Genomic DNA, 25,101 nt, shown 5'->3' with positions numbered 1-25,101 from the left:
CAATCAAATTTAATTATGTAATTTTATTGCCCCAATATGTCATTTAAAACTGTATGACTAGCCATTGTCTTTTACATAATGCTAACACGAGTTCAGTCACGAAATTGTAACAGAATGAGCAAACAATTGAGAAATAATATTTTTTACTCGTTTTTATCGGAGTGCGCGGAAAAAAACTTTCTTTCAGTTTCAATCTATTCAAAAAATTAATTTTATAGTAGTGAAAACTGGTCCTCATTACGACAGCCTTACAGCAATCGACTGCTATTGCAACCAGCTGTCAGCAGTTTGTCGCACGCGAGGGGAGCATTAGCGAATGGTCGAGAAATGCTATTAGTGTATTAGTGTGTGTAGTTTTGGTATCAGTCGTGGCCGTCGCCGCGTTGTAGGCGGGAGTGACGCTCAGACCGTCTGGAGGGGGCAGCGCTGATAGCAGCCGCAGCCGGGCCAGCGCAGTGCAGCGCCGGCCGCCGAGCAGCGAGGTGAGTACCGCCTGCTCGCTCCGCCGGCACGCTCTCGTGTCCGGTGCCGCATGCTCACCATTTAGATCCGCGTTATTTAAGTTCTAAAGTCTCCCCTTTCCATCGTGTAATTTTCTCCATCTCATCAGGTGTTTAGTATTGATGTTTGTCGTTTAATATCGTACGAGTTAGTTTATTTTCCACGACTCATTCATTTTCTCTTTGCCACACTTTTGCGATTGCGTAGAAAGGTTTCCGTCCATTAAGCTGCGTATCAGTTGGCAGTATCCTTTGCGTGTTTACTTATTTGTTCATTTAAGTGATAAGTGTCACAGTGGCTCAGTTCCCAATCTAAAATTTTGGTCAACTGACGGGTGGAGTTACTCGCTCGAGTGCACGGACGGGCGACCATTTCTGAGGACTAACAAAATGCGCTTTCATCCGGGAGGAAGAAAGATTAGAATTTAACGTCTTATTGGCAGCCAGGTCGGGAGGTGAAGAGCAATCTGTCGGGTGGAGGATTATTGAGAAGGACACTGCCTGATATATGGAATCACCTGGCTTTCACCTGAAACGATTTAATGAAGTCACAGACAACTATCGCTGTCCTGAAACCAGCACTGCTGCGTACGAGTTCAGTCGACCACCACACCACATCCCTCAGTCACTTATTTAGAATTATGATATGACTTTTTTTTTAAATTTCAGTCATCAATTATCTGTAGACGTCACTTGGGACGTATCTGTTGCGATACAAACATATTGGTATTCGTGTTCAACGCACTGCTGCTTACGAGTTCAGTCGACCACCACACCACATCCCTCAGTCACTTATTTAGAATTATGATATGACTTTTTTTAAATTTCAGTCATCAATTATCTGTAGACGTCACTTGGGACGCATCTGTTGCGAAACAAACATATTGGTAGTCGTGTTCAACGCACTAGAAAAATAAAGTATGATAAACGGAGTTAAAATCTTACGCACTGATAACCACTGGTGGAAATCTTCCGAATAGAACCCCAGCAACCCGAGACTTGGAGAAACCTGTCTAAATTATACAACAGACCGTGTAACAACTTCATGAAGAACATGTGAACTAAAAACCGGTTGCGAACGATATAAAATTTTACACAAAGGCATAGGTCAGAGATTTTATTTCCACTCATCAAACGAAACATCTGTGTGTGGGATACTACATTTTACTGACAGTGGACAGAATCTTCATTGGTTAAGAAATTAGGAGCTCGTATTATTAATAATTAATTAGGAATTAGGAATGTAAGAAATGTTAACTTACTTGCCATTTTTATTCAAAAATGGCTCTGAGCACTATGGGACTTAACATCTGAAGTCATTAGTCCCCTAGAACTTAGAACTACGTAAAACTAACTAACCTAAGGACATCGCACACATCCGTGTCCGAGGCAGGAGTCGAACCTGCGACCGTAGCAGTCGCGCGGTTCAGGACTGAAGCGCCTAGGACCGCTCGACCACCGCGGCCGGCTCCATTTTTATTCATCTGCAAGGCACGTAGTATCAGTCCTAGAGTAAAACTGTACCTCGACCTAGGGTGAATGGTGGAACAGCTATTTGTACAGTAGCAGAGCAGTAGGTTCATGACTATTATGTTACTCTTGTTTCTAATTAAATAATTTGGATTTTTCACATAAGAAAATATAACAAACCTGAAATATAAAATGTCATTATTGTATTACGTGCTCATAAACAATCAGATTAGAAACAGTGATATTGGAGAGAGGCCCCTCGGCAACGGACGCAGAATAGGGAAGACACGTGACAGCAGTGCCTTTGACTGGCACCAAATAAGGGTGCTGAAGTGTTTTCGAGGCAGTTCAGGTACTGCCTTCCTCACGTGTCACCAAAATAAAGACTGTACTATAGGTAGAACGATTCGGGCGAAACCACCACCACAATACTCAACAGATCGTAAGAAACAATGCTGTGATGAGTAGAGTCGTGTATAGACGGGACACAACGCAACAAATCACTCGCTAATTCAACGCTGGACGGTACCGAACAGTGAGCAACCATGACTGTGTTCATAGTGCCGCACGGGATACAGAAATTAGCGTGGCCGCTAGAACACGCTCCAAGCACGGAAAAAGGTCACGTGGAGTGACTGGTAGCGATATACGTCGGTACACGCCGATGAGAGAGTGAGAGTGCAATCACGCGATGCATCTGTCATACTCTCACATGGACGAACCTGCTGTCCGACCAAGTGCCTCCGCTTCTGCTTTCAGAAAGACAGAAAGACGCAGGCGTGGGTCCGGGAGCTGGAGGGAAGGGGGGAAGAGGGGCTTCTTGTAGGACATGTCACCGCAAAACTTTTTTAGTAGGAGTTTTTAGATTGTTACATATATTTATCTCTAAATTTGATCACAGTTGACTTTCTGAGTAGTGAGAGACAGAGACCCCCCCAGTCACTAACCGCAATCGTACTGGACTTGTCTAGACGTTACATAACGAGTTGTGGATGCCGTAGATCAAGTCAGAATAATCTCCGGCAGTCGACGGCTGCCCAACGTGTTTGGTGCCTCGAGCAATCAATTACAGTCGCCTCGCCGCTGTCATCAGGGGGGAAGTGGGTGCTACAAGCTACTACGTGTGTATCTCCAATGCCACTGTTATTTAGGAACTATGACAAACCATAATAAAACAAGACAGTTGTAGATAATCCATAAAATAGGTGAATAATGAAAATGATAGAATGATGGTGTTATACAGGGTAGTCAGAAACAGTCTGAAAAGCGTGTAAGGGTGTCGCCGGGTTGGTTATGCTGACAAATAATTATTAAGAAAAAATTCGATACGTTGCGCCGTTTCCGAGTTAATTAGCATTGAAGTTAGCAAATCAGGCCGTTGTGAGCGCAAATTCTAGAGATCCGCCAGAGACGATGTCGCCAAACGAGAATTTCGTTCGTTTTCCTAAAGCCGATCAAGAGAGCGATACAAAAACTGGAAATTGGACCGTAGTGAGCATCGAACCCGAGCCAAAGGCTGAGCAGTCTCATGCGCTATCATCTACGCTGTGGGGACAACTGACACTAATTGTACTGTATCTGACGGGCCGCTTGAATTTGCTCGCAACGACCTGATTGGCGACTTCAATGTTAATTAACTCGGGACCGGTGCAACATATCGATTTTTTTTCCATTACGGTTAGTTCTCAGCACAACCTACCTGGAAACACCCTTACAAGCTTCTCAGACTGTTTATGACGTGGAATACCATATGTTCAGCACTTAACCGAAAAACCCTTTTGTTACTAAGTATCCACTTTTTCCGTAGCTCAATTTGAAACAGTTTAATATTATATTGTTGTTAACATGGTATCTCGTAATGGCGAAAAGATTTTCATCATGTTGAAAGTAAAGTCATATGGCACTGTTGGCTGAGAGACCACAAGGTGTAGGTGCAGTCGCCTAGTGGTAAAGAGTATCCTTCCGCCAGCAGCGCAAGGGCTCTTCCCTTATGAATATGTGCGAATTATGTCTTATGTGCATTTTTGGAGTGTAGATGAGTGTAATGGATACGTGTATAGTATGGTTCTGTTATATTCCTGTTGTATGAGAGAAGGGAGACGGTGAAACCAGGTGGCAGCCACAGCTTATTGCTCTGGAGAAGCACCGAGGGAGTCGTCGAGCTTTAAGTCCACGTCCGACGAGCGGACAACCATCAGCCGTGCCACGTGCACTCAGTTCGTGAGAAACTGTCAAGAGGTTTCGAATTTAATTCTGGGTATCGGCGTAAAGTCTGATGATCACGAACGTTATGACACTACTTCTGTTGCTGGACAAATACTAGCAGTGGAAGTTTCATCCACCACCACCATGGTTCGAAACGGCTTACATCCGAGTCGAGCGCCACCGCACACGCGGTTGGGGAGGCGGATATTCATCAGCCATACTGCATTATGAACATCTCGTAATTTGTGATCCCTTACTATCTCCCGGCGCAGCTGCTGTCACAACGTGCACAGGTGTAATGCCCGCACTCAGTGTTCAACGGACACACCATTTTGGCGACCAACCCCATCGCTGTCATCAGGTGCGCTAACGAACGAATGATTCGAAATTTTGTACCCGTTGAACACCGAGAAACTGAAGTACACCATCGAATTGTTCTCTCTGCTGGTAATTTATCAAGATTCAGTCACGTAAATAGTTACCGTAGTAAAAAAGTATTCCCCAAATAGTACACAAATTTTGCAGGTAGCTTTTTACTCGAGGGACACTTTTATTCTGCTTACTTATTTCAGAACGCCACATCACTCAGATCTAAAGACGATTCGGTTTCATTTCAACAAAAGTATGAGACCGTTAATTTACGAATGAAACAAGATCTGTGTAAAGAATACTGAATGATTCGTAGCTAAAGTAGCGTCCGCAATATTCTCAGTATATGCGATATAAGTCGTTCAGTGCCCTGATTAAAAGGGTCTCTACTTGCCATAAAAATGTCCTCGCCAGTTTACACTACATCTATATAATCTGAAAACGTCGATGAATCCTAACCCTTTATTTAAGTGGATAATTCACTCACGTGTAAAAAGGAAAGAAACAGCTATATAGCGTCAGAATATGCCAACGTGAGAAGTAAATATAATCCCTTCACGTATTTGCAAATATAATCTACCTATGCATTGCATTGACACTTTATCAAATGACAAAGACCGTCTGTACAATCGTTTTAGATGCTCTGGAAACGTTTGTGGCCGAAGGACATCTCGCGACAGTTGAATTGAAACTCGCCTTCGTAAACGCTGATATTCGCATAAAGGTACAAATGTGACAAGGATCCATTTTTTTTATACTTACCAAACAACCTACAAGTTCAGTGCGATCGGTCACTCGTTGTGTATCAAAATTTTACTTTTTGTAGTAAGGCCAGTTGAGTTGTAAATGTATATCAAAGTTCAAACTTCAAATATTCAAAACCTATCGCGATATACATTCATCGACATAAAAATGGCTGCACCCAGAAGAAGAAAGCGAATTGCTATCATTGTTGGCAGGCAGGCAGGTGGTACAACACATATGATATGGTTCCACTTTCAACTGTGAAGGACGAACATGTGTTGCACGACACGCCCACAAAATTTACATGTTACTATGGTGTCGGGCCCCTACGGTTGTGAATACAAGCGGCTGGACGTCACGGCATAGAGTTTTACAAGTCTCAGATAATGTCCTGTGATACTCCATCCGTGCCACTTGCACCTGAGCGTGCAGATCCCACAAACTGGTGGGTGGAGCTAGAATCCTCATGACACACTGCCCGCAGCTCGTGGTCTAGTGGCTAGCGTTGCTAACCCTGGATCACGGAGTCCGGGTTGGGGATTTTCTCTGCCTGGGGACTGAGTGTTTGTGTTGTCCTCATCATTTTATCATCATTATCATTCGTATTGGATTGCTTAAAAATTTGGTGTGAAAAAAAATTGGGACTTTGTACAGCCGCTGATGACCGCGCAATTCAGCGCCTCACAAACCAATCATCATCACATCATCGCACATTCCGTGGCACGCCACACATTCTCGATCGGGGAGAGATCGGGCGATGCCGCTGGCCATGGCAGGGTATCCACATCTGCAGCGAATTCTAGTGAGGTGGCAGCAGTATGAGGAAGAGAGATGACCTCAGGGCACGGGCGTGGGTCCTGCTGAACAGCAGAGCTACCGATTGCAGGATCATCCGTGTAACGCGCAGCTGTCTCAGAGCCCGCTGGAAACACTAACGGTGAACGGGAAACTTAATATAGCGCTCCCAACACCATCACACCAGTCGGCGCTATGGAGACCACGAACCATTCTTTATGCAGCCACGGCCCGTGCGGCTGTCTCCTCCGAGACAGAAGCAACACCTGTTCGAAAGATGACCTACTGCCAGTCTGCAGGGTCCCATGTCCGTCGTTGCAGACAGCGCGAGAGTCGCGTGTGACGTTGCGGGGGTGCAAGTGGCGTGTGTCGTAACGGTCGGCGTGTGGCGAGCCTTGCGTCGTGCAGTCGCCTGCCGACGGTTCTAACACTTACAGAGAAAGCAGGATCGCACGCTGCACGGTCCCTATCGTTGCCGTTGGACCAGCTCGAGCGTGGTGAACAATTCGCCGATGCTCCCTCTTTGACAGATTTCAGATAGATTATATAATGGTAAGACAGAGATTTAGGAACCAGGTTTTAAATTGTAAGACATTTCCAGGGGCAGATGTGGACTCTGACCACAATCTATTGGTTATGAACTGTAGATTAAAACTGAAGAAACTGCAAAAAGATGGAAATTTAAGGAGATGGGACCTGGATAAACTGACTAAACCAGAGGTTGTACAGAGTTGCAGGGAGAGCGTTAGGGAAAAAATGGCAGGAATGAGGTAAAGAAATACAGTAGAAAAAGAATGGGTAGCTTTGAGGGATGAAGTAGTGAAGGCAGCAAAGGATCAAGTAGGTAAAAAGACGAGGGCTAGTAGAAATCCTTGGCTAACAGGAGAAATATTGAATTTAACTGATGAAAGGAGAAAATATAAAAATGCAGTAAATGAAGCAGGCAAAAGGAATACAAACGTCTCAAAAATCAGATCGACAGGAAGTGCAAAATGGCTAAGCAGGGATGGCTAGAGCATAAATGTAAGGATGTAGAGGCTTATCTCACTAGGGGTAAGATAGATACTGTCTACAGGAAAATTAAAGAGACCTTTGGAGAAAAGAGAACCACCTGTATGAATATTAAGAGCTCAAATGGAAACCCAGTTCTAAGCAAAGAAGGGAAAGCAGAGAGGTGGAAGGAGTATATAGAGGGTCCCTACAAGGGCGATGTATTTGAAGACAATATTATGGAAAGGGAAGAGGATGTATATGAAGACGAAATGGGAGATACGATACTGCGTGAAGAGTTTGACAGAGCACTGAAAGACCTGAGTCGAAACAAGACCCCGGGAGTAGACAATATTCCATTCGAACTACTGACGGCCTTGGGAGAGCCAGTCCTGACAAAACTCTACCATCTGGTGAGCAAGATGTATGAGACAGGCGAAATACCCTCACACTTCAAGAAGAATATAATAATTCCAATCCCAAAGAAAGCAGGTGTTGACAGATGTGAAAATTACCGAACTATCAGTTTAATAAGCCACGGCTGCAAAATACTAACAAGAATTCTTTACAGACGAATAGAAAAACTAGTAGAAGCCAACCTAGGGGAAGATCAGTTTGGATTCCGCAGAAATATTGGAACACATGAGGCAATACTGACCCTACGAGTTATCTTAGAAGCTACATTAAGGAAAGGCAAACCTACGTTTCTAGCATTTGTAGACTTAGAGAAAGCTTTTGACAATGTTGACTGGAATACTCTCTTTCGAATTCTGAAGGTGGCAGGGGTAAAATACAGGGAGCGAAACGCTATTTACAATTTGTACAGAAAGCAGATGGCAGTTATAAGAGTCGAGGGACATGAAAGGGAAGCAGTGGTTGGGAAGGGAGTGAGACAGGGTTGTAGCCTCTCCCCGATGCTATTCAATCTGTATACTGAGCAAGCAGCAAAGGAAACAAAAGAAAAATTCGGAGTATGAATTAAAATCCATGGAGAAGAAATAAAAACTTTGAGGTTCGCCGATGACATTGTAATTCTGTCAGAAACAGCAAAGGACTTGGAAGAGCAGTTGAATGGAATGGAGAGGGTCTTGAAAGGAAGATATAAAATGAACATCAACAAAAGCAAAACGAGGATAATGGAATGTAGTCGAATTCAGTCGGGTGATGCTGAGGGAATTATATTAAGAAATGAGACACTTAAAGTAGTAAAGGAGTTTTGCTATTTGGGGAGCAAAATAACTGATGATGGTCGAAGAAGAGAGGATATAAAATGTAGACTGGCAATGGCAAGGAAAGCGTTTCTGAAGAAGAGAAATTTGTTATCATCGAGTATAGATTTAAGTGTCAGGAAGTCGTTTCTGAAAGTATTTGTATGGAGTGTAGCCATGTATGGAATTGAAACATGGACGATATATAGTTTGGACAAGAGGGGAATAGAAGCTTTCGAAATGTGGTGCTACAGAAGAATGCTGAAGATTAGATGGGTAGATCACATAATGTATGAGGAGGTGTTGAATAGCATTGGGGAGAAGAGGAGCTTGTGGCACAACTTGACTAGAAGAAGGGATCGGTGGGTTGGACATGTTCTGAGGCATCAAGGGATCACCAATTTAGTATTGGAGGGCAGCGTAGAGGGTGAAAATCGTAGAAGGGGACCAAGAGATGAATACACCAAGCAGATTCAGAAGGATGTAGGTTGCAGTGGATACTGGCAAGCTTGCACAGGATAGAGTAACATGGAGAGCTGCATCAAACCAGTCTCAGGACTGAAGACCGCAACAACAACCCTCTTTGTGATGCTTGACGGATGGCCAGATCCCACGTGTCATTCTCACATGCCTTCCTGGATCCAGACAATGGTGGTGCCTGTACGGCCGGTGTGGCGCGCAATACGGCGATGTGACCACCCAACTTCCTGCATGCAGCCCCACCATGCGCCCCCTCTCGGACTCATCTAGTCTGGTCGTAGTGGGCGTTGAGGTGATGCTCTGGTTATGCTAACCGCTGTCGTAGTCGCCGACACGGCTGCTTGGGGCGCTCTTAGAGCAACCGAGGGCCACGACGTCGCGGCCCACACACGCTCCCCGAGTGCCCAGCCCGACCTTGGAAAGTAAGCATTGGTATAGCTGATGGTATGCAACGTACCCACCCATTCTCCAGTGGTTCGTTCAGGTCCTTTTGGGTGCAGCTCTTTTTATGACGCTGAGTGTAAAATTCCTTTCCACTTTTCTTCTCACAGACCGTTTATGAAAGTGTAGATGTTCATCAAGCACTTCCAATTTGTAATTTCTCTTTTTTGGGAATATTTTCGGCTGAAGTGTATCTCACGAAGAAACCACATGTCCCATGGAAACTATAGAAGGACATAAATTTGTCATTCTTTTTGTATATACACCTGATTTTGTTTATGAGAACTCCTTTATGAAATTTTCTCCAGTTACACAGAAGGCTGACAGTGTTCAAACGTAATTGTAATGTATACAGGACGTCCATCGAAACGTGGGCGACCCTGACCCATCACGAACGTTGCGAGATATTGAAACGAAATGCACGGTAAGGGACGGCACCAAGAGCAGAGAATATTTTACTGCGTGGTTACTAACTTCATTTCCTTATCACCGATATGGAAGGACAACTATGGTTTTAGAGAGAAGTCGCAAACTATTTTGTGATATTATTAAGTCCTCGAAAATAGGTGTATTGTGACGCATCATTTGCTAATGTTTGCAAAGAAATATTTCGTAAACATATGTGGAATGGGACGGGGTGCAGACTAACTGCACTGGGAGGTTTCTCTTAGATTGCCAAGAAAACTTGCATAACGGAGAGGAAACAACTATGTGGTTAAGACACTGGTGTATTTCGGAATGTAATGATTAAACCCTTTTATTGCCTTCGCAGATATTTTTCTAAAATACACTAATGATTCCTTCAACAACACCACGGACGTTTCAAACGACCTAAGTCAGTACTCTGTCTCTGCCGTAATCGATGGTGACAGGACCGATGCGGAAGCACTCTCGCAAGTAAGCCTGCCACGAGCGGCTACAAATTCCAGCAACAGTGGGCGGCCTTCGGTTGACGAGTATGCAGCTACGGCCCAAGCCTGCGTGTGTCCAGTGAAGTAAAAAACTGAGCACACATCTCACCTAAATAGAATCCAATTAACAACATCTTTTCCTCTCTCTGGGATAACGTGGGTTCTTTCTGTCATATGTTTAAACGCTATTTGGCCAACTTCGTGCTAAGTTACTTTTTCAGTCCAGACGTAATGACAAGTTTTCACCGGAATTTGTAGGAAATATTAAGATGTTAACGTAAGATAATACTTTCGACAGAGTTTTTTTAATCGAGAGCATTTGTGTGGTGCTAATGATTGCGTCGAGTGCTTGTGCTGTGTTGCTGTGGACGTTTATGGAAATTAAAAGGAGGAGAGGGGAGAGCAACGACATATAGCCTGCTGCTCCCACTTATCACCGAGGGAGCAGAAGTGGCTCACTTCTCCATTCCATCGTCGGATCATCACAAAAATTATATATTAGTTTACTCATCTTGAGTGGCAAGGGGCGATCTGTGTTGAGAGAAGCTGAACTTCTTCAACCTTTATTATCGATTACCGGTATCGGTATGCATAGTTACCATCTCCTGGTCTCGATAAAAGGTTATAGCATTCCTCCTATACCAGATGTACTAGTACTCTTTCTAAACCATTGTCAGGTATGTGATGGGCGAAATGAACGAAGCATCGGTAAGTCAAGGTTAAAACCACAATATAAAGAGTAATTCATCGAATCCTCGTGCCCCTTACCACACACTACTGTGAACATCATTTCAGCCGGTCTAGCGGCGCCCTGGCTGCAATGATGTACACAGTAGTGTGTGGTATGAGACACGAGCATCTGGTCAATTACTCCGTATATTGTGGTTTTAACCTTGATTTACTGATGCATCGTTCACTTCGCCCCTCACGTACCTGTCATGTTCGAGAAAGCGAACTTTTGCAGCTGCTATAGGAGACATTTAGTAACCTTTTATTGAGATCTGAAGATGGTAACCAAGCTTACCGAAACCGGTGGTCGACAATATAAGCTGTATAAAAGCGACCTTGGCTAAGAATTTCGCCTCCTCTCAAGAACATTGTGTATTCTATGAGGTACTGCGAGAAAGCTTGTAATTTAAACCAGGTCTTGACGCACAGACTGATGATCAGCTACAGTAATAACTTCATTTCCTTATCTACCAAGATGATGGAACAACGCTGGTTTTTAGAGTGAAATAGTAAAATTTTTAGTGGCACTGGTACGCCCTCGAAAAGAGGAGTATTATTACATATTGCTTGCTAACGTTTGCTGTGTAAAATTTGGTAAAAATAGTGACTCTGCCCGAAATGTTACATCTACCAGCTCTTATCTTTTAGCTGCCAAAAACTGGTGATGAAAGTTTCCACAATTTTCAACAGGGTACTTGCGTGCTAGCGACCACACCTAGAGCGCATGAACTTCGTCACTTCTGCATATACTGGTGTCGACTGATCGTAAAAAAATTGTTCAAATGGCTCTGAGCACTATGGGACTTAAACATCTCAGGTCATCAGACCCGTAGAACTTACAAATACTTCAACCTAACTAACCTAAGGACATCACACACATCCATGCCCGAGGCAGGATTCGAACCTGCGACCGTAGCGGTCGCGCGGTTCCAGACTGTACCGCCTAGAACCACTCGGCCACCAGCGGCCGGCGGCTGATTGTAACTTGGTAGCTCGGTGGGTCAATGTCAGACTATATTTTATGAAAACTATCCAGAAAACTATTAGCGGACATTAATACAGGACACGTCCACCCATCACCTATGCTGGGGACACTTGAATTGGGCAGCACATCCTTCTTCGAGAGCGACGTTGGACGCTGGGGTCTGCAGGGAAGTCGACGCTCTAGCCAATCCTAGAAATGTTTCATTGGGTTGAGGTCGGGACTCCTGGCAAGCCAGTCCATCTCAAGAATCTTGATTATGACAATCGTCGTCTCCGAACCGTTACTCTTCTTAAGCAGTACACAATACAGCAAAATATGTTCCTATCTTTCCGCATGTAGCGTTTTCTTAAGCGTAATAGACTGGACCAGAGACCTTACCTTTATTAAGTGATTTTAGGTGCTTCTCTATCGATCTACTTCCAAGTTACTCATGTTGGCAGTCGTTCTAAATCCGAATTCTGTAACATTCTTTCGTCTTCTTTGGTGAAGGGGTTTCGAAAAACTGTGTTTGATCTCTCTGCTTTAGTAGCACTGTCATCAGTGACATCCCCATTGCCATCGCCCAGTGAAGGCATTGATTGCATTTTGTCGCTGATGTACTTTACATATGACCAAAATCTCTTTGGGACTTCTGCGAGATTTCGAGACAGAGTTTCGTTGTGGATTCAACGAAGTTCGCGATAATTTCGGGATTCTGTAAAACTTCGTCAATCTCGGGGATTTTGCGTTCTTTCTCTAAAATAAAGATAACTGAAGTGTAGTGAATTTGTCAAAGCATAGCCTGTGGCGAAAGCTATGCAAAGAGATGGATGGGCTGACATAAGGTGTGGACGCTGATTTGGTGCTCTGGCTGGTAACGTGGATAAAGGTATAAAAATGAGTTATATCATCTTTGATAATGTCCGCAATGTGTCGTTTAGAGTTAGTGTAGTCAGGGAAGTGTTAGAAGATGGTTTAATAATTTTGATGGTATAGAGTAAATGGCAAATTGTAATTCTGACCGTTGAGAATGAGTGTTGGTCATTAGCTCTGCACTGCATTTTGTGCATAATTACTGGTGAAATTTCTTCATTTGAGAGCACGTTCAGGCTGTTGCATTATTATTATAGTTTTGGTGGAATAAAGTTTCATTTTATGCAACGTTTCTATGTAACGTAAGCAAGAGCACTTGTTTGCACTAATTCTGTGAATGGAGATCAACAAGTAGAAATTCAAAGTTATGCGAGTGGTTAATGGCGTTAAAAGTTTTTCAAGGAAAACAGAAGCCGGGCCAGAGTATTTTTTCAGTTATTTTATTAATTTTGGTTCGTTTCTCTGTGACTTAAATTGGAGCTACCGTGCTCACCACATGCTTGAGTGAAATCTAAGTCCACGCAAGGTATAAAAGTGTGTTAAATTGTCATAATGTTTTTTAAAAGTGATTCAGAGACATTTGGTACCCTTATTGAGAGAATTTTCTTTTAAGTTTTTTTTTTCATGAGCTCAAATCAAGTGTATAGCAGCAATTCATGTGATTTAAGTCTTGTTTAATTTCTTGCAGTACCATTTAATGATTATGATTTTGATGGCCCTCAGCCACATCTTACGTAAAAATTGGGTAATTTTCGGTGAGCTTCTTTTGTGAATGCTAACGGACTTCATGAGTTCCCGCCAATGTTTGTTACTTACCCTACGCTCGTTCGAGTGGTTTGCTTCAATCCCTTCCTATGGAATAACAGCCCATCAAAACCAAATTTATTAATGTATGTTAGATTTTAAACTTCGCGTTAGATTTTATTTGTTTATCCAATCCACCACAGCTTGCTGTACAAAAACGATATCAGATACGGTGATAGTTTAAAATATAATTTGTATTCGCCAATGTGCAATTGGATAAAATCCCTCAATAATCTCCGTTTTACTCTGCTTTCCGATAATGTAAGCTGGCGCAATTATTTGGAATAACAACCACACACACCCCACCACCCTTTTTCCTGTATTTTTATGTGTTCATGTGTGAATGCTGCTATGCTGAAAAACACTGAAGTTAATCCATGTCCCTACCCCATAGCATAACTGAAGTTTCTTTTGTACGTAGGAGTTCAAATAAGGTAAAATTCTTAACTATTGCCATAGTTCCCATACCGAGAATCAGTATTATCTAACCTCCTATTGAAAGCTGTGTTTTATAATAATAAAATTACATAACTTAAAGAATCACGTTTTGATTCGATATAAACAAATCGCCACTCCCTTTTCTCATTAAATGGAGTTTGTGTTGAATCTCATTGAAAAAACAAATGGTTTGAATGATGAAATAAAAGGTTGTAGGAGAAATAATTAAAGCTTTAATGGAACAGAAGTCAATAGCAGCTGAAATGACATGTCGCGTGGTTAGGTCCTCGCGGCGGGTAGACCCAATGACTTGGTTCAAGTCTCTTGAGGTGACGCCACTTCGACGACTTGCAAGTCGATGACACAAACACCCAGCCCCTGAGCGAAGAAAATCCCCAACCCAGCCGGGAATCGAACCCGAGCTTCCCGGCATGACAGAGTGGCGCGCTGTCCACTTTTTTTTATCCTTATTGTTCTTTGTGTTTGGTCGTAGGGGACGCCACATGACATCCGCTGAAGTTCGCTGTTGATCCCTTCACTCAACTGTTTTTATTACAGACACCAGCCTGCTCTCTGACCGAACATGCTGAGCTACAGTGTCAGCAGACTCAGCTGCGGTGGCGGACTAATAGCAGCTTAACTATGGTCATGGAATGCCCAGACGGTTATCGTCCTCTCCGCTGAATGTATTGGCTTGAGGTACAGTTAGAGTCATCCATTGCATTGTTAAACTGATTAGAGTTCAAAGCGCCATGTACAACTAGTAAATACGTAGCTAAAAAAAAATGGCTCTGAGCACTATGGGACTCAACTGCTGTGGTCATCAGTCCCCTAGAACTTGGAACTACTTAAACCTAACTAACCTAAGGACATCACACACATCCATGCCCGAGGCAGGATTCGAACCTGCGACCGTAGCAGCGCACGATTCCGGACTGCGCGCCTAGAACCGCGAGACCACCGCGGCCGGCAAATACGTAGCTAAAGTCGGGTCGTTATTATCAATCAAAATCAGTTTACCAAGAACCCCAACATACAATAAGAAGTTGAAACTTGCATAGAGATTACCAGAGAGTAGTTGGAGGTGTAAGCCCAACTTACAGAGGCACGAATACAGAGCGAAATGACAGAATAGGAGAGTGATTGCCGTTCATGTGTCATAGTTTAATTCTACCTCATAGACGGTAATCGTGCTATCTGTGACTTCCCCTGTAACGGATGAAGTCAGTTCAAAGGTCGGAGGAAGGTAAAAGTATATACCATATCCAAGAGGACTCTGCCTAGTAAAGCACTCCTATGATCAAATCCACCTTCGAACTACGTCTGTGATCTGTCGTTAGTAAAAAGTCATCAATTTCGTGCTGTTTCGCAATTCGTATCACAGCATTGCAGGGATAGCAGAGGGTGGTTTAGTAGGTAATGTTATGACAAGGAAGGAATGTCTGGAAATGTAGCGTTTGGATATAAAATAAGTCTTAAGATCGGCTCGCTTTCAGATTTCCCACTTCACCGTACGCACAGAAACAGCCACATTTTGTATGATGGAAATCCTCATGCCATCCATTTACATGGAGTCAGAGACGTTTCGGTATCAGTATACGGGCTGCTATCATTGACGGTCATCTTGTTGGGCCGCACGTTTCGCGGTACCGACTAACGGGTACAGTTACTTGACATTCCCGAGTGAGGTGCTGGTGAAAGTATTGGAAGATTTGCCACTGTCACTCAGTCAAGCACTTCGCCCCCGTCCGTGTCTAAATTAATAAGACGTTTGGTGAAAGGTGGATAGGTCGAGGGGGACTAACTCCTTGGCCGCCATGCTCACCGGATTTACACTACCAGATGTTTTTCTTGGGAGGCCATATGACGAGTCTTGTGTAAATGACGCATGAATAGTCGAAAGAAAACCTTCTAGCACGAGTACTGGAGGCAGCAGGGATAGTGGACCATGTGTATGAAAACATGCGTCGCAGATACACCTCGTGCATCGATCAGCATGGTCACCTCTTGGAGCTGCTCCTGTATAGCACACAGATCAGAGGCCATTGTCTCCCTGTGCGCGCACCGTGAAGCTGGAGATTTGGAATTGATCCGATCTTCAAACTTATTTGACATTCTGACGGTACATTTCTCGACATGGGTTCCTCACCGAAACTTTATCTACTAATCTTCCTCTGCAACACTAAGAATCCTGTAACAGGAATTGTGAAACATGGCAAGTAATCATCTCAACCCATCGTCAGCATTTTCCTCAAACAGGAAAAAAGTCGCAACGTGGACACTTGCTTTCGTGCCGGAGTCTCTCCCTTGAACGGTTTTGTAACATGTTGTTGCTGTTGTTGTGGTCTTCAGTCCAGTATTGCCTCACGTGTTCCAACATTTCTACGGAATCCAAACTGATCTTCCCCGAGGTCGGCTTCTACCAGTGTTTCCATTCGTCTGTAAGGAATTCGTGTTAGTATTTCGCAGTCGTTACTTATTAAACTGATAGTTCGGTAATTTTCACATATGTCAACACCTGGTTTCTTTGGGATTGGAAATATTATATTCATCTTGAAGTGTGAGGGTATTTCGCCTGTTTCATACATCTTGCTCACCAGATGGTAGAGTTTTATCAGGGTTGGCTCTCCCAAGGCTATCAGTAATTCTAATGGAATGTTGTCTACTCCCGCGGCCTTGTTTCGACTCAGGTCTTTCAGTGCTCTTTCAAACTCTTCACGCAGTATCATATCTCCCATTTCATCCTCATCTACATCCTCTTCCATTTCTAAAATATTGTCCTCAAGTATATCGCCCTTGTATAGACCCTATATATTCTCCTTCCACCTTTCTGCTTTCCATTCTTTGCTTAGAACTGTGTTTCCATCTGAGCTGTTGATATTCATGCAAGTGGTTCTCTTTTCTCCTAAGATCTCTTTAATGTTCCTGTAGGCAGTATCTATCTTACCACTAGTGATATACGCCTCTACATCCTTATATTTGTCCTGTAGCCATCCCTGCTTAGCCGTTTTGCACTTCCTGTCGATCTGATTTTTGAGACGTTTGTATTCCTTTTTGCCTGCTTCATTTACCGCATTTTTGTATTTTCTCCTTTCATCAATTAAATTCAGTATCTCTTCTGTTACCGAAGTATTTCTATTAGCCCTCGTCTTTTTACCTACTTGATCCTCTACTGCCTTCACTACTTCATCCCTCAAAGTTACCCATTATTCTTCTACTGTATTTCTTTCCCCCATTCCTGCCATTTTTTCCCTAACGCTCTCCCTGAAATTCTGTACAACCTCTGGTTTAGTCAGTTTATCCAGGTCCCATCTCCTTAAATTGCCACCTTTTTGCAGTTTCTTCAGTTTTAATCTACAGTTCATAACCAATAGATTGTGGTCAGAGTTCACATACGCCCCTGGAGCCGGCCGTTGTGACTGAGCGGTTCTAGGCGCTTCAGTCTGGAACCGCGCGAGCACTACTGTCGCAGGTTCGAATTCTGCCTCGGGCGTGGATGTGTGTGATGTCCTTAGGTTAGTTGGGTTTAAGTAGTTCTATGTTCTAGGGGACTGATGACCTTAGATGTTAAGTCCCATAGTGCTCAGAGCCATTTGAACCATTTTTGAACCCCCCTAGAAATATCTTACAATTTAAAAGCTGCCTCCTAAATCTCTGTCTTACCATTATATAATCTAACTGAAAGCTTCCAGTGTCTCTAGGCCTCTTCCACGTATACAACTTTCTTTCATGATTCTCCAACCAAGTGTTAGCTATGATTAAGTTATGCTCCGTGCAAAATTCTACCAGGCGGCTCCCTCTTTCATTCCTTACTCCCATTCCACATTCACCTACTGCTTTTCCCTTCTTTTCCTCTTCCTTTTGTAACACATCGGACCGATTAGTTAAGACACTGGGTTACTAGTCGGAAGAATGACTACAGTACCCTACACGCCATTTACACCATTGGGCATTGCCTCACGGACTAAAAGCATCAGACACGACTATCTCTAAGTCTGATGGTGACGCTGGGTTCGGTGCTACCCTCTCCCATGGACGCGATATTCAGGACGATTAGGTTACGTGCAAATGCAAGCTTTCAGCATCTCCCTTATCTCCCTCGGCGTTACCAACATTACATACACTACATTCATTTCTATTCGTACTCCTCACAGTCGTTCGTACCAAACAGTAAAACTTAAAAAAAGAAATAGACAATTCGCGACGATAAGGTTTAGACGTGTGCAAGGAATAGAAACGTTTCCGATTTAGATAGCTGCAGCGGCACCTCGCAGCCGATAATCCTGTAAGACATAGTCGCAGTCTATAGAAGGTGGTTCATATCCTTATTTGGTCATCCTGATGAAGGCCTCCCGTTGATTCTGTAAATCACTTCAAGTGACAACCTGGAAGTTACAGTAATAAGGCCGCGGTTATTTCTATGCCACATTCTTGACCAGATTCACCCCTAGCAATCTCGATATCGACATGACCTCAACCTCTGTCCTTCACTGGTTTCCTCTTCAGTGTATACTGTATGCGGTATGTCTGTTATACTCGCCAATGTGAATGATAGTAAGGTAGCGACGATCACAGTGACCGATGCTGTCCACAAGCAAATAAGGCGACTGACATTCCACCGCAGACTCTTATCGTCATGATTACATTCATCCCGTAAGACATATTTAAGAAACTATAACGCAGGTCAGTTCCATTTTTCATTAACGAGTTACATCGTAAAGAGGTGTTAAATTTACGGGGACATAAGGTAACGTACTTAAAATTGTACAACCCGTGTTTGAGGAGGCTGTGGTTCAAATCCTTAACCGGAAATCCAGATACAGGTTTTCCATGATTTCCCTAAATCACTTAGGGCAAATTCCGGGATGGTTCTTTTAAATGGGGGCTCCCAATTTCCTTACCCATCCCTTCCCAATTCGAGCGTGTGCTCCGGCTGTAATGACCTCGCCGTCGATGGGACGTCAAACCGCAATTTTACGCCTTCCATCGCAGCGCTGGCTTTCATCAAACAACTTGAAGTGAAGGGAGTTTGAATATAAAATCTTGGACGCAGATTCAGGTTGACTGTTAGAGTGAAATGACAGGATCAGGCACGATTAACATAGGAATTCTGTGAATCAAAACTGGCTTCCATAGACAGTTGTGTCTTATACCTCAGTCTCGGGCTGTGTTATGCATCAGAGCTTAATAACGTAGTGATCTAGTTTCGAATACAGGAATTTGAGCCGGTATGTATTATCGACTGATGGCATCGTATGAGTGCACTGACCGATTTAAATATATGTTTTAGCACTTCTCCATAGTCGAATATGGAAACAATGGAATACTGGCACCTTATTTCAGTGTCAAAACGTAACGTACTCGTACAAAGAGCTGAAACACGAAACAACATTTATGCTGTAATGTGACTTCGAACATTGAGTAAACCACCTATGTCCTCGCAATTACTCCCGCCTTCTTACTCTCGTCCTAATTTATAATGGCCAGCAATGTTTGAGATACGTGTATCTCGTTGTTTATTTATTGCTAGCACTAGTGTATACGCACCTAAGTTCTCTGCTTGACTATACAGTATGCACGAGCTATTCTACAACAAAATTCATACTTTTCTAACATTCTGCGTGGTGTCTGTCTGTTCTATATCGTGTCTCTCTACCACTTTCGCGCAACGACGCTCTGAGCGTGTTTTTTTATGGAATTGACTAGTTTGAACCTGGGACCTGTTGCTGGTAAGGAGACGCCAGACCACACATGACATGTAGAATTCAGAAGAGTTCAGTGAGACTAGCGATGATATAACCAAATACTTCATGATTTCAGCGTCAGCTCCACTGCACTCCCTGTAAAAGAATCCTAATACTAACTAAATTTAGTGGAAGGGGTTCAGGGCTTTCCCATTTTTAGTTAGCTGGTAAAAATAGCGTCGAGAAAGCAATTAAGTTTACCATTGGAAATGTTATTCTACTCACAAAACATTGTTTATAAATTGCACTGTTGATAAAAGGAAATGTTTTAATACAGGATGGTAAAAACCAACTGTGTTTAACAAAAATGTGAACGAATATTCCCTGAATGGGTTTCCAAGTTCTACAATGGATCGAAGGATGACCTATGCCATATCACATCTTTAATCTAGGTTTAAATTAAGTTTCACAAAAGAGAAAACTATCAAAATGGTCTACAGTAACCCTCAATTATCTTTACTTACTTATCTAACTTGTCGTAAATTACAGTGGCTGATGTGGCTTCTCAATAACTATATAACAGAAAAATCATCGCGTTTCAGATTTTTCTTCAAGTGGCAAATGTGAACACCATGATCTTTAATTGACGATCGACACTAGTATTACGCAAAAAGGGGGTGTAACAGATGAGACTTCTGCAGTTCTGAGTGCAGCTTTATGCGCTGTTATGCGGCATCGCGTGCGTTCATTACCTTGCCGGTGTTCGTCAGGGGGCGACGGACAGCACAGCACAGCTCCGCTCACCATGCCGTCTTGGAAGCAACTCTCTCCTCACTTCTCCTTACTACAATTTACCGAAGTTGGTTTAAAAAAACTATCTGGCTGTGTTTTCATCTGACTAATCAGGGTCTCAATGTTAACCTTAAGCTCCGCCTACAAAAATTCTGTCTATCCAATGAGAAACGTCATACTTTTCGTGGTGTTGAAATGTTTTTAAAGTTTGCAACGTAACAGAGACGCGAAAAAGTCTCACGCTGAAACTTGCAGCTGGTGTGGTCCTTTTAATGTTATCGTAAGATCTATACTGTTCTTCTGGAGGGCTCTAGCTTTTAACATGGTTTGGGGGGTGGTCCTAGCAGATAGCTGGAGACGTGGGTGTCCGTCCCTTATCGTAGGGCCTTCAGCTTAACATGGTTCTGCTCCCGGCTTCTGTTCTCGTTTCTCCCCTCGGAACTGCGTCTGTCTCACGGTGGGAAGGTATGACATGCATTTAGGCTTTCTTGTGTAAGTCTGTGGTATTCCATTTGCTCACTCGTTACTCATATTACTTTGGTTAATTTAATGTCACGATTTATTCGGAGCTATGTGACATACTACTGGATTTGCTTATCATGTCAGGGTTTTCATGGAAGGTGTTGGATTTGCCTGACACCTTACACTTTACATTTTAAATATTTGGATAAATATTAACAATAATCTCCGCCTCTAATTCGTGAAATTTCATTTAAACAGAAAACAAATAAGCCTTACTAAAGTCGACTTTGGACCTAAGCGTCCAATATGGGCACATCATTTGACGTCCCGTTGGAGAGGTATAGAGAACGCCTTACGTTGCTCGCTCTGTAGTGGGTGCATTATGAATAAGGAAAAGTATTTCTCAAATACTCTTATATTTTACAACATAAATTCTTATATTTTCATTTTCGTATATCAAGAAATAGCAATGAAACTGAAGTTGATATAACCGAGAAATTTGAAGGGTGCTTTTGAATATTCTCTGCCCCTACAGAGACCAACTGGAGGAAGCAGCAAGGCTCCTCGACTGGCTTACCTCTAGCAAGCTGTACTGCAGATTTTAATACTAGCAATACTGCATTCTGGGATACTGCGTCCTGAGACGATCTTAAGTATATTAATGCCTAGCATTCTCTGTTTTATTTGCTTTTATTGGAGTCCGTTTTAAAGAAAAAGTATGAAGAATCAAAATACGAAACATAAGAAGCGATCAAAAAGTTTCGCTTCGAACGTTGTACAGTGCCAATAACGCGAAATCATCGTGAGCGTTGAGGAAATTATCTCAACGACACAACAGGTTGAATATACCCGTTTAGTGAAACGTCGTGTCCTGCTGCGTGAAGAAATCTATAACTGCATGCTGCACATTCTCGTCCGACAGGAATATTTGGCACTTCAAGGCCTTCTTTATGGGACCGAAGGTGTGGTAATGGCACGGGGAGAGATCGGGACTATAGGGCTGGTGCTCGAGTGTCTCGCACTTGACAAGACGTTATTTCTGCGCTACAACACTTGCGATATGGGGACGTGCGTTCTCACGAAGAAGCATTCCACAACGGTGGCACATTCCAGTCGTCCTCTGCGTCGGTTCTCGAACCGATAGTTTCCAGAAAAGTGGACTGGCAATGGTGGTCCTATATCATGGCCTACTCGATTCCCTGATTTGTCCCCTCTGGATTTCATTGCATGACGAGAGATGTGTAACCTTGTTTACAAAACCCCAGTTGAATCAGAAGAGACTCTAGTTGCCCCGAGGAAATAAGATCACTCCTGTTGTCTTTGACCGTATTAGACAGGAAATGACCCACCTGTGTAACCTCTGTACTGTGTACAAATCAGTGAAGGCATTTTTGAATCTCCACTGTAATTGAAGTAATTGTGTTGTGTTAATGTCGTTGTCTCTTGGTAATAAGTAATTAAAACGTGTTTGTGCTATTTTTTATCCTCACAGAACAACACACTAGAAAAAGCTTTTTCGTTGTCCCATGCGGCCTCCCAGAGTTTGACAGTTTAATTAATTTTCATCCAGACTGAGCTCCCTCTACCCGTTCAAAAAATCCTCACAGGAAAGTATGACATTAGAGAAAAATATTTGTGTTGGCGTGCCGTGCAACCTCCCAGAGTCTATTGGTTTAAACAATTTTCACCCTGTATACCCGCAGTGCATATACGCTGCAGCAAGGCTCTCAATTAGAAAACTTTTTGATGGCCTCTTGTATTAACACTGATTTGTGTCCCAGTGAAACCAAGCTACTGCATTAAAAGCACTATAACCGAAAACAACACGGAACAGAAAGTCTTAAGCTGAACAGGTGTGATATAACGGGAACGTGGTGCTATGGCAAGCTTCGACTCTTCTGAACAGTGTGACGCATCATGTGGTGTTCCGTCGCCTGGTGCTACCCGCTTCCGTAACCGGGGTCGCTGACGCACGCGAGGTACACTTCTGCGTTAAATTCTATTCCTCTCAGGGAATGAGGTGATGTGACGTGTCCATCGGCCACTCTGGGTGCTGCTCGAGAGTATTAGACCACGTCTCAGCACGGTGTTTAGCCTTCTCCCCTCTCTCTCTTCATCAACAACACAAACACGACGCTACACTATACAAGCGCTCATTACAGGCCACTTACACAAGACAATTACACTTAAGACACATGACAAGCAGGCCACCCAAGTGGTTTCAATTACAAAAGGCTCACACCAGGCCGTAAGCCACACGAGTTCGCCATTTGTACTCGGCTGTGCTCTTTTCTCCGACGCAAGCTGATGATATCACAAATTTCTTCTTAATAAATTAGTATTTTCAGACGGCCCCATCAAGAGAAATCAAGTGAAGGAAGTTCTGGTGCTGGAGTTAGCCATGCCAGAGACCAACCGTGCCCAAATCGTATTATAGGCAAGAAGTTATCCACGTGAAGTGACACTATGGCGCAAATGACGCAGATTAGATGGCCCAGGCAAGCTTCTTTCAGAGATTCTGCTAAAGAAGCGTTCAGTCAATACAAATGGTGTTCTTTTGTCTTCGCTCATATCTGCATCCATACTCTGCAAACCGGTGTAAGTGCATGCCAGATCTAATGTTAGACCTCATGTTATGGTTCGTTCCCGTTTTATTCTCATATGGATCGCAGGAAGAATGACTGCTTACTTGCGTCTGTGCGCGCTATAATTTGTCTAATCCTATCTTTGCGAACCCCACGGGATCGACACGTAGGAAGCTGTTGTATACCAGTAAACTTCCGATTCCTTAAAGATTCAGACTCTCGTGCATAAAACATCTTCAAACATCTGATTATTTTACAAATGGGTTAATGCGTTAAATATTTGACATTAAGCATGTAAGCAACAAAAAGTGTAGGAAAAGTTTGAAATTATATTATAAATTTGTTGGAAGCCGCTAAGTGCTCTAAATATCAAATACTAGATAAATATAGACTGAGTAATTTTCGCTCAATTTTAAGCAAAAGTCAGTTTTCCATGCAGCTCAATGTTTGCGACGTCATATCTCCTAAACTATGTGTCGTACAGTAATATAACGTTGCACGTACGTTCAGTGGATACTATCTGCAAACTATGTTGCGAATACACGTAGTAGTAAAGACGTAATAAATTAAAACGGCATGCCTGATGTTGCCGTTTTCTGCATTAATAGCCAAAATGCAATAAGCCGATAAACTTTTTTTCCCTTCACCATTCCGTTGGGGGTGTTAGCGGGAAAGAGTTTAGAAAAGTTTTGAAATTATATGTAAAGTGCAAAGTGTTCTCATTGTTCTCATTCTCAAATAGTGAATGAATAAAACTGTGGTGTTTGCGTGTCACCAGTTGCGCTGCCTCAACACAAACACACAGTACTACTTGTCTTACTGTGTTCAACTTAACGAACGATTATACATCCTAATGAGTTCAATCTGACAGCGTTATAAATTTTTTAATTCAGACAATAATTACGCTGAACATTGAAAATCAAATTTTTGTCGCCTCTGGAAGGCGTTAGGTAGGCAACCTGAAACTGGTATAGGGACTCCGGTTCCGGGGTAGCCGCTTAGTAACATAGATTTCACAATTACTAATGTTACTAGAAACTTCGCAAGTAAACGTGCTTGACGTCTGCGTTACAGGACCTACGAGTTCTAGTTGTTCAGTGCATCCGTGACACTCTCCCATGGACCAAACAAATCTGCGACCATTCATGCTGCCCTGCTTTTTATACGCTGAATATCCATGTTCGCTCTATTTGGTATGGGTCCCAGACAAGTGATCAGTACTCTAAGATAGGTCGGAAAGTGTTTTGCAAGTAATCTCTTTTGTAGCTGGTAGCATTGTTCCACCTACCTACCATTGAACTGAAGTCTGCCACCTACTTTACTTACCACTGAGCCTATGTGGCAGTTCCATTTCATATCCTTACAAATTGTTGCACTCATTGTATTTGTATGGGTTGACCGATTCCAACTGTGACTCAGTGATATTCAGTTATGTGATACTACGTCTTTTCGATTTGTTAAGTGTACAATTTTACATTTCTGAGGATTTAAAGCACTCTGATAACTGACAGAGGTCTGACTGGATATTTGTGCAGCTTTTTCCGATAGCACTTCACTCTAGACAACGACGTCATCTTCAAAACTCCTGAGTTTATGGTTAATACTGTCTGCCAGGTCATTAACATGCAACATGAACAGCGAGTGTCCGAACACACAC

At 43.0% G+C, this 25,101-nt stretch overlaps 1 protein-coding gene across 3 annotated transcripts in view; it reads left to right on the top strand.

The window, feature by feature from the left end:
• Nucleotides 1-361: 361 nt before the first annotated feature.
• The window catches only part of LOC126298025 (facilitated trehalose transporter Tret1-2 homolog), a 335,996-nt gene continuing 311,256 nt past the window's right edge, over nucleotides 362-25,101 (top strand). Inside the window, exon 1 of one of the 3 annotated variants that reach the window (XM_049989346.1) lies at nucleotides 362-482. The gene's annotated coding sequence lies outside the window, so the exon portion shown is untranslated. The remainder of the gene's footprint in view (nucleotides 483-25,101) is intronic. The other 2 variants (XM_049989348.1, XM_049989347.1) reach the window with 2 other exon arrangements.

The sequence above is a fragment of the Schistocerca gregaria genome, chromosome X (genome assembly GCF_023897955.1).
Source record: "Schistocerca gregaria isolate iqSchGreg1 chromosome X, iqSchGreg1.2, whole genome shotgun sequence".
Taxonomy (NCBI): Eukaryota; Metazoa; Arthropoda; class Insecta; order Orthoptera; family Acrididae; genus Schistocerca; species Schistocerca gregaria.
The sequence above is the reverse complement of the archived record's forward strand: the minus strand, read 5'-3'. Positions and strand labels throughout refer to the sequence as shown.